We start from the raw sequence: 6,058 nt of genomic DNA, 5'->3' as shown, positions 1-6,058 counted from the left end.
ATCTCGGCTCACTGCAAGCTCCGCCTCCTGGGTTCACGCCATTCTCCTGCCTCAGCCTCCTGAGTAGCTGGGACTACAGGTGCCTGCCGCCATGCCCGGCTAATTTTTTGCATTTTTAGTAGAGACGGGGTTTCACCGTGTTAGCCAGGATGGTCTTGATCTCCTGACCTCGTAATTCGCCCACCTCGGCCTCCCAAAGTGCTGGGATTACAGGCGTGAGCCACTGCGCCCGGCCTTATTTTTTTTAAAGAGCTCTCCAGCCAGGGTTGAGAACCGCAAATCCTTCTAGCTCAGCCCTAAAATTTTTTAGCCACTGAACAAAGGCTAAGCATCTGCTGAAGATCATGAGCAAGAGGGCAGAAGTACCCCCAATGTAAACACGAAAGAAAGGAACCTGCCATTTGGTTGTGAAGTCCTGGCTTCTCGGTTCACTCACTGTGTGACCTTGGACTAGTCACTTAGCCTCTCTGAGCCTGAGCTATTAAAATGAAATCATAGATGTATATCACCCAGCATGTTCCTGGTACCCATCAGGCCCTCAATAAATATTTGTTTCTATCTCTTTCTCTCTAGGATCCAAGGCTCTTCTCAACACAGGATGCATTAAGATCCTTTGCTCTGACGTATGCGCCACCCACAGATTTTTTGTTGTTGTTGTTGTTTCTGGCTTTTATTTATGTATTTTTTTTTACAGGGTCTGGCTCTGTCACCCAGTCTGGAGTGCAGTGGTGTGATCCCGGCTCACTGCAGACCCAACTTCCTGGGCTTAAACAATCGTCCTCCCTCTGCCTCCCGAGTAGCTGGGACTACAGGCAGCACCACCCTGCCCAGCTAATTATTTGATTTGATTTGATTTTTTTGTAGAGACAGGGTCTCGCTATGTTGCCCAGGCTAGTCTCGAACTCCTGGGCTCAAGCCATCCTCCCACCTCAGCCTCCCAAAGTGCTGGGATGATAAACATGAGCCACTGTGCCCGGCCCACCCAAGGAGATTGAGACTTTCTAAAGGTTTGTTCCCACCTCTGTGTCTTTTCCTCTAATCCCAGAACTCACCTACTACAGAGCACTGTTGCTCAAACATCAGCATGCACAGACTACCCGGTGCTCTGGTGAACATGGCAGGCCCTGATTCAGTAGTTCTGGGTGGTGCCCGACATCCTAATGGCCCTGGTAATGCTGGTGTTTCGGCGCCTGACCATATCAGAGCGCCAAGGCTTGTCCAGGAGCTGCGCAGCGGCCAATCTGCCTCCCGGCTGACTCACAAGCCCCCTAGAGCTGGTCTCCTTATCTTACTCATCTCTGTGTCTCCTCCACGGTATGTGCTACTAAACGGATGTGGAAGAAATAAACAAACCATGGAGAAAACCATTTTCCAGCTAAGTAAAAACAGACAGGTTATTTTATTTGTCCTGTGATTGACAGCCCTCCTGGCTGATTCTCGAATTGCCCTCTTGGCTGGGGGGAGGACAGTGTGGTCGAACAGGCCTGACACTTGGAACCTGGAGTCCTGGTTTTTAATCCTGGCCCTTCCACTCACCCGTGGGATGACCCTTGGCAAGTTACCAAGCTCTTTGAGTCATGATGTCCTCATCCATAAAATGAAAATGATAATGACTAACCATTGTGTGGTCCCAATGATGGCTAGAAACATGCTTTATAAACTGTAAAGTACTCCTGATAAGGTCTCCTTATTACGGCTGGTTTTTTATGAGGGCAGGAAGTACTTTTCACTTCCCTGAAGCTTGAAGGTGGCTTGTGATGGATTGGGTGGGGAACACACCAAGGGTCTGGTTGGAGATGGAGGCAGTGGCTGGGCCATCAGGCAGGTCAGTGGTGCCTACTCTGGCAGTGACAGTGGCCAGGTGAAATGTGAGGATGGTGCAGGAGAGCTGAGGAGGCAAGGTTTCCTGGAGGAGGCTGGCAGGAATAGGGATGCAAGGCTGGTCTGAGGTTATAGATGCCAGGACAGAAGAAGGCAGAGCAGTGAGAGTCTTTTGATGGGCATGCTGCCAGGCTCTAGACTGGGTATGTAGGAGGCAAGGCTAGACCAAGAGCGAACCTGGAGCATTACGAGAAAACATCAAGTAATTATAGGTCGGGCACGGCGGCTCACACCTGTAATCCCAACACTTTGGGAAGCCAAGGCGGGAGGACTGCTTGAGCCCAAGAGTTCAAGACCAGCCTGGGCAACACAGCGAGACCCCATCTCTAAAAAAAAAAAATTTTAGGCCAGGAGCGGTGGCTTACACCTGTAATCCCAGCACTTTGGGAGGCTGAGGCAGGCGGCTCACCTGAGGTCAGGAGTTCGAGACCAGCCTGGTCAACACATGAGACCCTGTCTCTACCAAAAATACACAAAATTAGCTGGGCGTGGTGGCACTCGTCTGTAATCCCAGCTACTCGAGAGGCTGAGGCAGAAGAATCACTTGAACCCAGGAGGCAAAGGTTGTAGTGAGCCGAGATGGTGCCACTGCACTCCAGCCTAGGCAACAGAGTGAGACTCTGTGTCAAAAAAATAAATAAATAAATAAATTTTAAAGATCAGCTAGGCATGGTGGCATGCTCTTGTAGTCCCAGCTACTTAGGAGGCTAAGGCAGGAGGATCACTTGAGCCCAGGAGTCCGAGGCAAAACTGAGCTATGATCGTGCCACTGCACTCCAGACTGGACAATAGAGCGAGAACATCTCTTAAAAAAAAATAAATACAGCAATTATTAATATATCCCGTGGCCCAGGGCTGAACCCAGGGTTCCCTTGCTGAACCCATTCACCACTAACCATGAGATTCAGGATGTAGGCAAGAGCAAGACACAGACCTGCCCTCAATAAGCTCAGCGTTCACTGGGGGCCACAGAGAGAAATGATGCCAGCACAAGGTCACAGGAACTAGGAGAGGTCACCAGCCCTGCTATAGTTCAGAGGAGGGAGTGGCCAATTTTGCCCCTCTCTCTACCCCAGCCAATGAGTCTCCACTGCACCCGCTGGTAAGTTTATCTGCCTAGTCTAGATGTTTCTTTATTTATGTTCCTCCATCACTGGAATGCCCCATCCTCTCCTCCACCCAGCAAACGCTAACTCATGCTAAAAGATGTGCTTCAGTCCTCGGGGAGGGCTCCCAACCCCAAAGCCTGTGTTTTATCCACGTGCTCTTGGTAATTATCCTATTACCTAGTACCACATCTATCCGTCTAAGGAAGACTTAATCACAGCCTACTTGATATATCACGCGTCTGCTGTCTCGGGTTCGTCTCCCCAGTCAGATCATAACAGTAATCACTGAACTAGTGCTCCACAGTTTACAAAATGCCTTCAGGAATATGGCTTCATTGAATCCTCACAATAAATCAGCCAGGTAAGTGTTATGTTTATTTGACAATAAGGAAACTGAGGCTTAGAAAGGTTAGACAACTTCCCTGAGACCCCGTGGCCCGTATACACGCCCAGCTGTAAGACTCAAATGCCTTCTAACTCCAATGCCAGCATCTGCTCAGTACTCACAGGCTGCCCGAGGCAGTGGGTAAAGGTTGAGACCACTTCCAGCTGTGTGACTTCTGGTGAGTTACTTAACCTCTCTGTGCCTCAATTGTCCCGAGAGTAAAATTGTGAACCTCATCCGTTCTTGTCAAGATTTAAAAAGGTAATACAATGATGTCCTTAGAATGGTGCCAAACACAATAATTAGTTAGTTATTATTATACCTTGGCTGATTCTCATGGTCTCCTAACTCATTAAATTTTTTATAATTCATTTTTATATCTCATAATACATTTTTCCCCTTTTTTCCCTTTGCTTACCAAGCTCTGCAACCTCATGATACATTTGATAGGTAGTCATTAAACAAAATAATTTTTTGTAGATTGACTAACGTTGGGTTTTAGGGCTTTTCTTCTCTTTTCTTTCTTTCTTTTTTAGATGGGGTCTCACTCTGTTGCCCAGGCTGGAATGCAGTGGCACAATCTTTGCTCACTGAAGCCTCAGGCTCCCAGGCTCAAGCAATCCTCCCACCTCAGCCTCCAAAGTTGCTGGGACAACAGGCATGCACCACCACATCCAGCTAATTTTATTTTTTGGAGAGATGAGGTTTTACTATGTTGTCCAGGCTGGTTCTTTGTCTTTACTCTCCTACACCCCTAAAGAGTTTCAACACCAGAGGTTGGGTGCAGTGGCTCACACCTGAAATCCCAGCACTTTGGGAGGCTGAGGTGGGAAGATCGCTTGAGGCTAGGAGTTCAACACCAGCCTAGGAACACACAGTGAGACCTCCATCTCAAAAAAAAAAAAAAAAGTTAAAAATAAGAGTTCCAACATCAGAAAAATTCTCTTTTTCTGCTCCACTCTACCTCATCCCCACCCACCCCACCCAGGTCAAATCTGACCAATCACAAATGTCCCACAGAATGTAAAACACCAGAAAACACTGACCTAGACTCTCCTGTTGGGCCGTCCCTGGATAGCAGGGACACATACCACTCATGGGTGGAAACTTTCACAAACCTAATTTCTTTCACTATTATAGGTCAAAGTCTTACGCATATTTCTCTGTTGCTCTAGTTTTTACATATTTGAGACTCTAGAAGGAATGGGTTGTTAAAAAATAATATCTATTTATTTTCTTATGTCATTTATCAAAAGAAAAATAAAATAGGGCTGGGTGTCATGGCTCATGCCTGTAGTCCCAGCACTTTGGGAGGCAGAAGCAGGAGGATCACTTGAAGCCAGGAGTTTGAGACTAGTCTGGGCAACACAGTGAGACCCCCGTCTCTATGAAAATATAAAAATAAAAGGAATATACACGCTGTTTCATGGAGCAAGAAGCCTCATGTGACTAGGAAGCTAGCGGAGGTACTAACATCCAAGACCAATGGAAAATTTCCTTCTTTTCAGGGGTCGGGTCCATGAAACCAGAGAACAAGCCTCAAACCCAGCTGGATCCTGGGAGGCAGAAGTGAAATGAAGTGAAGTGAAATGACCATTTCCTACTTCCCTCCTGGGGTAGGAAAACCAGGTAGTGGCGACTCCCTGTTTCATACCATCCAAAAACACCTGCGTGGAAGCACTTTCTTTTTTCTTTCTTTCTTTCTTTTTTTTTTGTAGAGACAGGGTCTCACTGCTGCACACTATCCAGACACACCTGCATGAGGTTTTCTTTCTTTTTTTCACTTTTTATTTTTTCATTTTTTTGTAGAGACAGGGTCTCACTCTGTCACCCAGGCTGGAGTGCAGTGGCACAACCATAGCTCGCTGCAGCCTCAACCTCCTGGCTCAAGTGACCCTCCTGCCTCAGCCTTTCGAACAGCTGGGACTACAGGCATATGCCACCACACAAGACTAATTTTTAATTTTTTAAAAAATAGAGGCGGGATCTCACTGTGTTGCCCAGGCTGGTCTCAAACTCCAGGGCTCAACTGATCCTCCCACCTCGCCGACCTTGGCCTCCCAAAGTGCGGGGAATACAGGTGTGAGCTAATGCACCCAGCCTCATTTTTTTATTTTTTGTAGAGACATGGTCTCACTATGTTGCCCAGGTGGGGGGGCCAAATGTTTTCAGAATAAGAAGAGGGGATAAAGTCCTCTGGGGGTGAAAAGCTTTATTCTTTCTTTCTTTCTTTTTTTTTTTTTTTGAGACGGAGTTTCGCTCTTGTTGCCCAGGCTGGAGTGCAGTGGCACGATCTCTGCTCACTGCAACCTTCACCTCCCAGATTCAAGCAATTCTCCTGGCCTCAGCCTCCCAAGTAGCTGGGATTACAGGCGTCTGCCACCACGCCCGGCTAATTTTTTGTATTTTTAGTAGAGACGAGGTTTCACCATGTTGGCCAGGTTGGTCTTAAACTCCTGACCTCAGGTGATCCACCCGCCTCCGCCTCACAAAGTGCTGGGATTACAGGTGTGAGGTACCGCGCCTGGCCAAAAGCTTTATTCTTTGAAAGATTCCATACACAGAACTTTCAGTCAGATTCCCACTGTGTTCTCTAACTAAAATCCCAAAGCCCTTTCCCTCCAACTGTGTTTGGGGGAAGTATTCCTTGCACAACACATTAGGGGACCAGCCTCTGGCGGCG

The 6,058-nt window shown here is 47.6% G+C and overlaps 1 pseudogene across 1 annotated transcript in view; it reads right to left on the bottom strand.

Moving 5' to 3' along the window:
• Positions 1 to 1,707: 1,707 nt before the first annotated feature.
• Positions 1,708 to 6,058, bottom strand: part of LOC105536871 — a 5,470-nt pseudogene continuing 1,119 nt past the window's right edge. Inside the window, exon 2 of the transcript XR_001005636.1 lies at positions 1,708 to 2,058. The product of XR_001005636.1 is annotated as an uncharacterized LOC105536871 (transcript). The remainder of the gene's footprint in view (positions 2,059 to 6,058) is intronic.

The sequence above is a fragment of the Mandrillus leucophaeus genome, unplaced genomic scaffold (assembly GCF_000951045.1).
Source record: "Mandrillus leucophaeus isolate KB7577 unplaced genomic scaffold, Mleu.le_1.0 Scaffold164, whole genome shotgun sequence".
NCBI classification, from domain to species: Eukaryota; Metazoa; Chordata; class Mammalia; order Primates; family Cercopithecidae; genus Mandrillus; species Mandrillus leucophaeus.
The sequence above is the reverse complement of the archived record's forward strand: the minus strand, read 5'-3'. Positions and strand labels throughout refer to the sequence as shown.